A 9,231-nucleotide genomic window follows, 5' to 3' on the forward strand; every position below is an offset into this window, starting at 1 on the left:
AAATTGTTTTTCTTTTCAAGTAATAATTAAAATAATGATAATCAACGGTGTTCTTCATTGGGGCCCTACGACTGTTCTCAGATGAGTTTACACATGTGATGCAACAACATTTACATAAATCTGAACTTCGAAAAACAAAGTATTTTTCAAGCTGTAGGTATGGATGGGACACTCACTCGATCTTTCCCTCGCTCGTTCGCTTCCAATTAGACTTTTCGTGTGTCCACCAACCATTGTAAATCCCAGAAGAGTTTGGAGGTAACCGGTCTTAAGTTAGAATTTTCGTCACAGCCCAAAGGCTGCCCAAGCGGTTTTAACATGTGCATTTTCATCATTCAAGAAAACATCAACGCAATGCGCGTGCTAACATTATGTGCGGGAGAACTGGATACTATATCTAAAAATAGTTTGAGAGGAATTATGTTGAGACATATTTGGGATTAACTATCTCACTCTTCATTCTCTCCTGATACCGGCGAAATGTTTAAGCGAACTGCTAAATTACTCTACACCCTCAAAGATGTTCACATCGGCGCTATGCAATAATCTGGGTTAAGGTTATGGTTTGTTTGGAATGGAATGGTTTGATTTCACCATCTTTCCTTTTCGCCAAATCTTGTCAGCAAAACGTATTAAAGAAATTAGTTGGTTCGTAATTATTCCATTTAAAATACCCTGGAACAAAACAACTGAACAGAAAAGTTTAAAACGATGGTTTTAGTCGTTGGATGATATGAAAAGCGTTATTTAACACAAAAATTGCATTCAACCGTCAACTAATTGCGAATAGACGTTTGGTTTCTCCGACTGAAATTCGTACATTTCTTGCTACCAATCCTCTAACAATCAGTAACATAAGCTTTTTTAAGTTCATAGCGCGGTAGCGTTATTTAAGGCATCGATCTTAATATGAAGTTACCGAAGGATAAAAAATTAAATAAGCTCAGTTAGACGTCAATGTCTTTCCGTTTATTTTTGTTTGTTGGCCATGGCTCAAAATTTTCAAAGAGCTGGCTACTGTTGGGTAGCAAGATATCGTCTCATTGAAAAAATCAAAGGAGACCTATGGCCAAACTCGTGGATTAGGTAATCTAGAGATGAAACATATTGGTGAACTTGCAATTACTGGTGTATTATTAAATGCTGTTAAAACAAGGCGGGTTTGTACCATGTAAGGTCGCACTTAACTCACAAAGTGTAGGCTTTTTTCGTTGGCTTTGTTTTGCACACATATCACAAAGACATACGTCCAGAATAGCTAGGGTGGCAAAATTGCAACAAAACATGGAGTGGTAAAGACTAAGAGTTCTTGGGTCACAGAGGACACTCCTGTCCAACAAATCATAGAATACTCTTCCCCCCTCCCCCCTTTCCCTCAGACCTAGATCTTGATGTTGATCTGCCTGCTAGAAAAATTGGCATGTATTCATGTGGTAGGAACTCACAAACGTTTCATTGCATTTCATTCAACGTTATAGGTAAGGTTTCTTATGAGACAACACTTTTTTTCCAATTTGGAACCGCTTGTCTCTATATATATTGCACGTAAAATAAATCAAAATAAGTAGACTCTTTTGCAACGGTTTTCAGTGTTGATCCGACAAATCTGTCGACCATAAATATGTGTTCCAACAATAATAATAACAACTTTATTGAAGTGTCAATGTATTTAGTATTAACTAATAATTGGGGACAAGCTCCGAGGGGGTTTCTTTCGTTTTGTTATCTTTTCAATCAGGAAGCCAAAGTGTAAACAAAAGACAGGGTAAAAATCATTTAGGCTTATCAAAGTCAAGTATTTGGGAGTTTCTTTCCAAGTTTATGTGCATTTCACATCCCACTTAGAGTTCAGATCAATGTACTAAAATAAACAAGACAAGTATAGAGAACACAACTTTAATCTAAACTTAAATCGATGCCGGTTGAACATGGACAACTCAGCCTGAAAAACTTATTGAGTGTTTAAACTGCAAAGCGGTGAACGAAGGTCCTGCTTGATTGAACGTTGGATCTCACAGCAGATCTAATCAGCCAACCTTGAAAAGTAAAACGATAATACGTCACTACTGCAAGGCTGACACAACGTCGTAGAGTTAAAACGATATTTCGGCTAGCTGGTTTAGATGTTACTAAATTATAAGAATGAAATTGCAATATTATACAATGGTGCCGATGTTTCTCCTGTATTCAATAACTGTTTCGTTCATTAAAAGTTGTTCGTTTCGCTCATATAAGCTCATTATGGTCAAGGAATAAGACACATTCCCATCAAAACATACCACATTAGCTTTTCAGGTCACTTTCCAGCAAACAAATGCACATCTGGTCATTTTGAACGCCTGGACGACTCAAATGCTCCTGAAATTCAGCCTTCAAGTTGGCCATAGTACTAATTCGAACATTCGAAGTCAACTCCACTTCAATTTAGCGAAACACCTAATATTAACTGACTGCACGGTTACTATTTCAATATGCCGTCGGGCGCGGTTACTATTCCGACATGGTGCTCTCGTTCGGGCGGACTAATTACGAGCAGTGTCTACACCTGAGTGAGTGAGTGAGTGAGTGAGCGAGTGACACATTTGCGTACCGGAGTCCCCGCAAGAAACACGTTTCTACGCTTCGCGTATCCACGAGTTTAAAAAAGGTTGTTTCTGGCCAGGCTCGAACCGGCGTCCTTCCACGTGTAAAGCGGACGTGATAACCACTACACTACGGAAACCGGTTACCAATGAAAGCAGCCATACTCAGTGGTGTGCCAATCAGGAACTGGCAGTTTCTAGTTTTTTGATCAGGGAGACAGAAAAAGTCAGTCTAGGAAGTACAGCAAAGAGTTAAACATCTGCCTACTTCTCACGATGCTCAATATTGAAGTTTTCCAAAAACAACGTTATCCGCTTTGTTTTTAACGTTAGACAGAGGATCTCAATGGGGTTAACCGTCAAATGGCCAAGACATTAACCGTCAACCGTCAAAACCGCAATATTTTTACCGTCAACCGTCACATGAGCAAGCCAATATTAGCCGTCAAATGTCTCAGATATCCTTAATTAAGAACTAAACGATTGAGTATGGGCAAAGTATGCTGTTTATAACGGAGTGTTTTAATATATCACAAAAAGTATGCTTATGTTTAAGTCGTTTAACTTCTAGTCACGGGAGCAGGCGATTAATGCGCGTGGCGGTAATAGAGTTAATAAGACAAACATTTGAAAACTAAGGGTGTAACATTGAATGCACAAATTATAGTACTAATTGGATTATTTAAATATGGACAAATTTGCACTCTTTTATGAAAAATTACAGCCAAATTTGCTTCAACCGTCAAAAAACCAATAATGATAACAATCACAATAATAACAGTTTATTCACATCACATCCGCGCAGTGGCTGTTTGTTTGAGAAGACCTACTAACATGTAATACCACTTCAAATTATGCTAACAGGATGGAGTCTTGACGCTAACTATATAGAAAACAATTATCAAAACAGAAAGAATCGTCCCCGGGTGGGCTTGAGCCACCAACCTTTCGGTTAACAGCCGAACGCGCAAACCGATTGCGCCACGGAGACTTACTTTCAGAGAATTTTGAAAAATTTTCATCAAATTTATTTTTGTGGATGAAATTTTAACTTGCGTAAGATTTCTGCTAAATTATTGTATCTTGCTCGAAACACATGAAAAGCGAAAAACCAGAGAAGTTGGATAGTAACTGTCTTAGTCAATAAGCCAACAAATAACTGGTGTTATATAGTACCAGTTCAATAGAGAGAAGTAGGTTAAGACCTTTATCAAATAAATCCTTAACCACGTTTGGCCTGTTGGTCTAGTGGCATGATTCTCGCTTAGGGTGCGAGAGGTCCCGGGTTCGACTCCCGGACAGGCCCAAATTGTTTTTCTAAAAATAGATAAATAATAATAATTAAAATAATCATAACAATAATTTTTTAGCAAACTAGTATTTTCCAAATTGTAGGTATGGTTGAGACATTCACTCGCTCTTTCCCTCTCTCCTTCGCTTCCTGTGAGACTTTTCGTGAATCCGCTGATCAATTTAAAGCGAATTTTAGACACAGCCCAAGAGAATCCCAAGCGGTTTTAATACGTGCATCTTCATCCTCCAAGAAAACATCAACGCAACGCGCGTCAGTGCTAACATTATCCGCGGGAGAACTGGCTACTAAAAATAGTTTGAGAGGAATTACCTTGCTCTCCTGATACCGGCGAAATGTTTAAGCAACCTGCCAAAATACTCTACACCCTCAAAGATGTTCACATCAGGCTATACAATAACAGCGGAGCTCCGGCAGCCCGAGGGGCCGCCAAGCGGAGCCCCATACTCATATAGGAAAGAAAAGGAAACCCATGAGTTGATTTTCTCATGGTTATCATGGCTAGCGGTATTGCTCGTGGGCGCGTACGCACGACGACGACGACGGCGACGGCGAAGTTGCCCAACATGGCGGTCATACTCCAAATAATAGGTTGACAGAGACATGTAGCCTTGGTCTACCGTGTACTTCCTTGATATTGGACATCCATGTTATAATCAATTGACACATGTCAAAGCAAGGTATCCGCTGACCAGTATCACGTGACCATATCGCGGGCTCAACAGCTCAGCGGTTAACAGCTCCTCGAGGTCACGTGTTTTTTTTAAGTTGACCGCTGACCAAGTGCTGGTTTCGATTGGATCGCGGGCTCATATTGGGTTAGCTTGTTGGAAACAGGGTAGGATTGTTCAGAAGCCGGTTTACGCTAACCCAGGATTAAAAGCTAATCGAATTATAACTTTTTCTTCTATCCATATGTATTTTGCTGTTTTGTTTTGTGTATATGGTAATTATTAAAACTCAAAACAGAAGGCCAAACAATAGACAGAAACCTCACTACAAAGTTACAAAACTTAAATCAAAATTCTACCTTTTTCTGGGTTAGCTTAATCGGGCTTTGAACAACCCGACCCAGGAGCTACGCTTTTAGGCTGGCCTAAATCTATATATTAGGGGTTAAGGTTATGGATTGTTTGGACTGATGCGATCATGAAGTGGTCGATGTCATCGTCTTTATTTTTCGCCAGATCTTATTAGCAAAACGTAAAAAAGAAATTGATTAGTTATTCCATTTAAATTACCTTGGAGCAAAACAAAATGAACGGAAAAGTTTAAAGCGATGGTTTTGGTCCTTGGGTCATTTGAAAGCTTTCATTTAACACAGAAATTGCATTCAACCGTCATTTTATAGCAGAGAGACTTTTGGTTTCTCCAGCTGAAACTCATACATTTCTGGCTACCAATCCACTAACAATCAGCAACATAAGCTTTGTTAAGATCATAGCTCGATAGCGTTATTTATTTATATGAAGTTGCTGAAGGATAAAAAATTAAATAAGCTCAGTTACGTCAATACCTTTCGTTTTTTTTCTTTTTGTTTTGTTTTCGCTGACTCAAAATTTTGTAAGAGCTGGCTAGAGTTGGTAGCAAGATTTAGTGTCGTAGAAAAAACAATCATGTGTTTCCGGCCTGGCTCGGCGACATTCCGCGTGTAAAGCGGACGTGATAACCACTACACTACGGAAAGCTGTTACGACTGAAAGCTGTATTGCTCAGTGGTGTGTTCATCAGGAACTCGTAGTTTCTAGTTTTTTGATCAGGAAGGCAGAAAAAATAAGTCTACGAAGTACAGCAAACAGTTGAACATTTGCCTACTTTTCACGATGTTCAATATTGAAGGTTTTCAAAAACGATGCTATCCTTGTTTTAGCGTTAGGCAGAGAATCTCAGAGGAGTTAACCGTCAACCGTCAAATGAGCAAGCCAATATTAGCCGTCAAATGTCTCAGATATCCTTAATCAAGAACTAAACGAATGACTATGGGAAATTTATGCTGTTTAGAAATGAACGTTTTAATACACCACAAAAAGATACGCTTATGTTCAAGTCCTTCAACTTTTAGTTATGGGAGCGGGTGATTAAAGCGCGCAGCGGTGTGGTGATGTAATTACCTTAATTAGGCAAACAGTCGAAGATTAAAGAATTCATAGTGAATGCACAAATTATAGGACTAATTGGATTACTCAAATACGGGCAAATTTGTACCCTTTTATAAAATATTACAGCCAAATTTGCTTCAACCGTCAAAAAACCAATAATGATAACCATCACGATAATAACGGTTTATTCACATCACACCCGCGCAGTGGCTGTTTGTTTGAATAGACCTACTTACATGCAATACAACTAAAAATTACGCTAACAGGATGGATGGATGGAATCCTGACGCTAACTATATAGAAAATAATTATCAAAACAAAAAGAACCGTCCCCGGGTGGGCTTGAACCACCAACCTTTCGGTTAACAGCCGAATGCGCTAACCGATTGCGCCACGGAGACTTCCATGAAAACATTTTGAACAATTTTCATCAAATTTTTTGGAAGAAATTCTAACTTGCGTAAGGTTTCTGTTACATTATTGTATCTTGCTCGAAAGACATGAAAAGCAAAAAGCCGGGGGAGTTGGGTAGTAACTGTCTTGGCCAATGAGACAACACAAAACAGGTGTTACAGAACCAGTTCGAGAGAGAGAAGTAGATTTAGACCTTTGTCAAATGACGTTCAACCATGTTTGGCCTGTTGGTCTAGTGGGTGCATTGTGAGAGGTGCCGGTTCGACTCCCGGACAGGCCCTTTGTAATACTCTTTGTCAATGAACACAACATAATAACGAAGCAGGCAATATTACGATGGTTTTTGTGACGTCACAACGGCCATATGAAACAACGGAACACCTTCCTCCTTTTTGCAGACAATTCCAACTGACTACCATGAAACCCTAGATTAAAATATCACTTAACCAACTGTTTCTGTCGGCCGGGAAACATTTCCAACGACTTCTAGGGAAATATTAATCTAAAGTAATTTTGATCTAGACCTCTTGTTTTAAATCGATTAGGAGGAATAGACTAATGAAAAAAAAAATACAGGAAGAGAGAAATCAGAGTACAGTCAGTTAGAAATCTTAAAATAGTATTTTCCAGGTGGTTTACTTAAAAGGAAAAGTTAGTCCCTGTGAGGGTCGACCTCACGACCTTGGCGTTATCAGCACCACGCTCTACCGACTGAGCTAACGGACCAGACACATCATCCTCGTGCCGTTTTTTATTAAGTACTACTGCCTTTGAACAAGAACCGCCGTTGTCAAAAGTTTGACCTAATGAGGAACAGCACCCGCTCATTGGCCTTGTTCAAACTGATTTGGTTTTATTCTTTAAGATGTATGTATATATTGTTAACGTGCTTTCTCAAATGATGAGGACATTTTTGTTGAAATATAGTTATCCCGAAATTATTTATTGGTAGTTGTTTCTTGTATACTTTCCAATAATGTCTCGTGAATATCAGTAGGTTGTGTTCTAAATAACAAGGAACTAGAATGAAAAGCAACATATTAATTTTATTAATTATGTTTTTCTAAAATGAAATTCTAAGTAAATTTTTTGGAAAAAACTTAAAACTAGTTACCAGGTCATGCCTCAAACATTGGTTTTTCAATAGTTATAGCACCTTTCAATAGTTAGAGCACCTTTCGGTATATTTGTCGCGCGGTACTGTTTTACGCTTTCGTGACGCAACCTTTCTCAAAACTGCTCTATAACACAGATAACACAAAGATTCTTTGAAGAATTACTCTTTCCTTTGCGACTTTCTTTATTGTAACCCGGCAGTTAAAGGCTTAATTTCATCTTTTGGAACTGAAATCGACGCCCTCCTTTGGCACGGAATGGTAAGGAAAGGTTAAATGGCCGCACCCGGGCCTTGCTAGCCCACACACTGCAGATCTAATCCCAGCCTTCGTTGTATTAAACAACTGAGAGTATTTTTCTTTTCCATGGATGGGATGCTAGTCCATCGTAGTTATCCGCCCACACCCCCAGCCCCCCACTTTGGAGCGAACTACTCTTACAGCAATGAAAGAAGAAAGAAATATAAATTCATCAAACGAGACTGAAGTCGACCAAAGAAATGTCGTTAAACTAACGCGACAAATGCAATCCAGGGCGTCTATTTACATTTAAGTAATGTTTTAAAAGCACTTTATACTCTGATAAAACATGGGTTTTTGACCAATCAGAGCGTGCGCAGGGTCCTATCTATATTATAATGGTCATTTATTCGCAATTGGTCATTTTGAACGCCTGGACGAGTCAAATGCTCAAGAAATTCAGCGCTCAAGTTGGCCATAGTAATAATTCGAACATTCGAAGTCAACTCAACTTCAATTTAGCGAAACACCTAACATTAATGGTCGTGTAAAAGCTACAAAATCGTCAATTCGGGCTGGTACGATACATCCTTTGAGTAGTAACCGCGCACACACGATAGCGAGGCTCGCGCTGACTGCACGGTTACTATTCCAATATGGCGTCGGGCTCGGTTACTATTCCAACATTTCGTCGGCCTCGGACGTTCTCGTTCGGGCCGACTAATTACGAACAGTGTCTACACCTGAGTGAGTGAGTGACACATTTGCATATCGGAGTCCCCGCAAGAAACACGTTTCTACGCTTCGCGTATCCACGATTTTAAAAATTACAGCCAAATTTGCTTCAACCGTCAAAAAACCAGTAATGATAACGATCGCGATAATAACGGTTTATTCACATCACATCCGCGCAGTGGCTGTTTGTTTGAGAAGACCTACTAAGACCTACTAACATGACCTACAACTAAAAATTACGCTAACGGGATGGACTCTTGACGCTAACTATATAGAAAACAATTATCAAAACAGAAAGAATCGTCCCCGGGTGGGCTTGAACCACCAACCTTTCGGTTATAATTAACAGCCGAACGCGCTAGCCGATTGCGCCACGGAGACTTCCATGGAGGGAGTTCTGTACGATTTTTATCAAATTGAATTGTGTGGATGAAATTTTAACTTGCGTAAGGTTTCTGCCACATTATTGTATCTTGCTCGAAAGACATGAAAAGCGAAAAACCAGGGAAGTTGGATAGTAACTGTCTTAGCCAATGAGCAAACAAATAACTGGTGTTATAGTACCAGTTCAATAGAGAGAAGTAGGTTAAGACCTTTCTCAACCACATTTGGCCTGTTGGTCTAGTGGCATGATTCTCGCTTAGGGTGAGGAAGGTCGCCGGTTCGAGCCCGGCTGGAAACATTCTTTTTCGTTTCTTTATTTGACTTCTGCAGTTGCTTTTTTATCATTGCAT

The 9,231-nt window shown here is 39.5% G+C and overlaps 3 non-coding genes across 3 annotated transcripts; 1 reads left to right on the plus strand and 2 right to left on the minus strand.

Annotated features, from left to right (window-relative positions):
• Positions 1-2,649: 2,649 nt before the first annotated feature.
• Positions 2,650-2,722, minus strand: Trnav-uac (transfer RNA valine (anticodon UAC)). The gene has a single exon. It is a non-coding gene; the product is annotated as a tRNA-Val (tRNA).
• Positions 2,723-3,816: 1,094 nt separating this feature from the next.
• On the plus strand, positions 3,817-3,888 carry Trnap-agg (transfer RNA proline (anticodon AGG)). The gene has a single exon. It is a non-coding gene; the product is annotated as a tRNA-Pro (tRNA).
• A 2,432-nt stretch (positions 3,889-6,320) lies between these two features.
• Positions 6,321-6,394, minus strand: Trnan-guu (transfer RNA asparagine (anticodon GUU)). The gene has a single exon. It is a non-coding gene; the product is annotated as a tRNA-Asn (tRNA).
• Positions 6,395-9,231: the final 2,837 nt, after the last annotated feature.

Source organism: Orbicella faveolata, unplaced genomic scaffold (genome assembly GCF_042242905.1).
Source record: "Orbicella faveolata isolate gen_17 unplaced genomic scaffold, um_ofav_v1 contig_35, whole genome shotgun sequence".
Lineage (NCBI taxonomy): Eukaryota > Metazoa > Cnidaria > Anthozoa > Scleractinia > Merulinidae > Orbicella > Orbicella faveolata.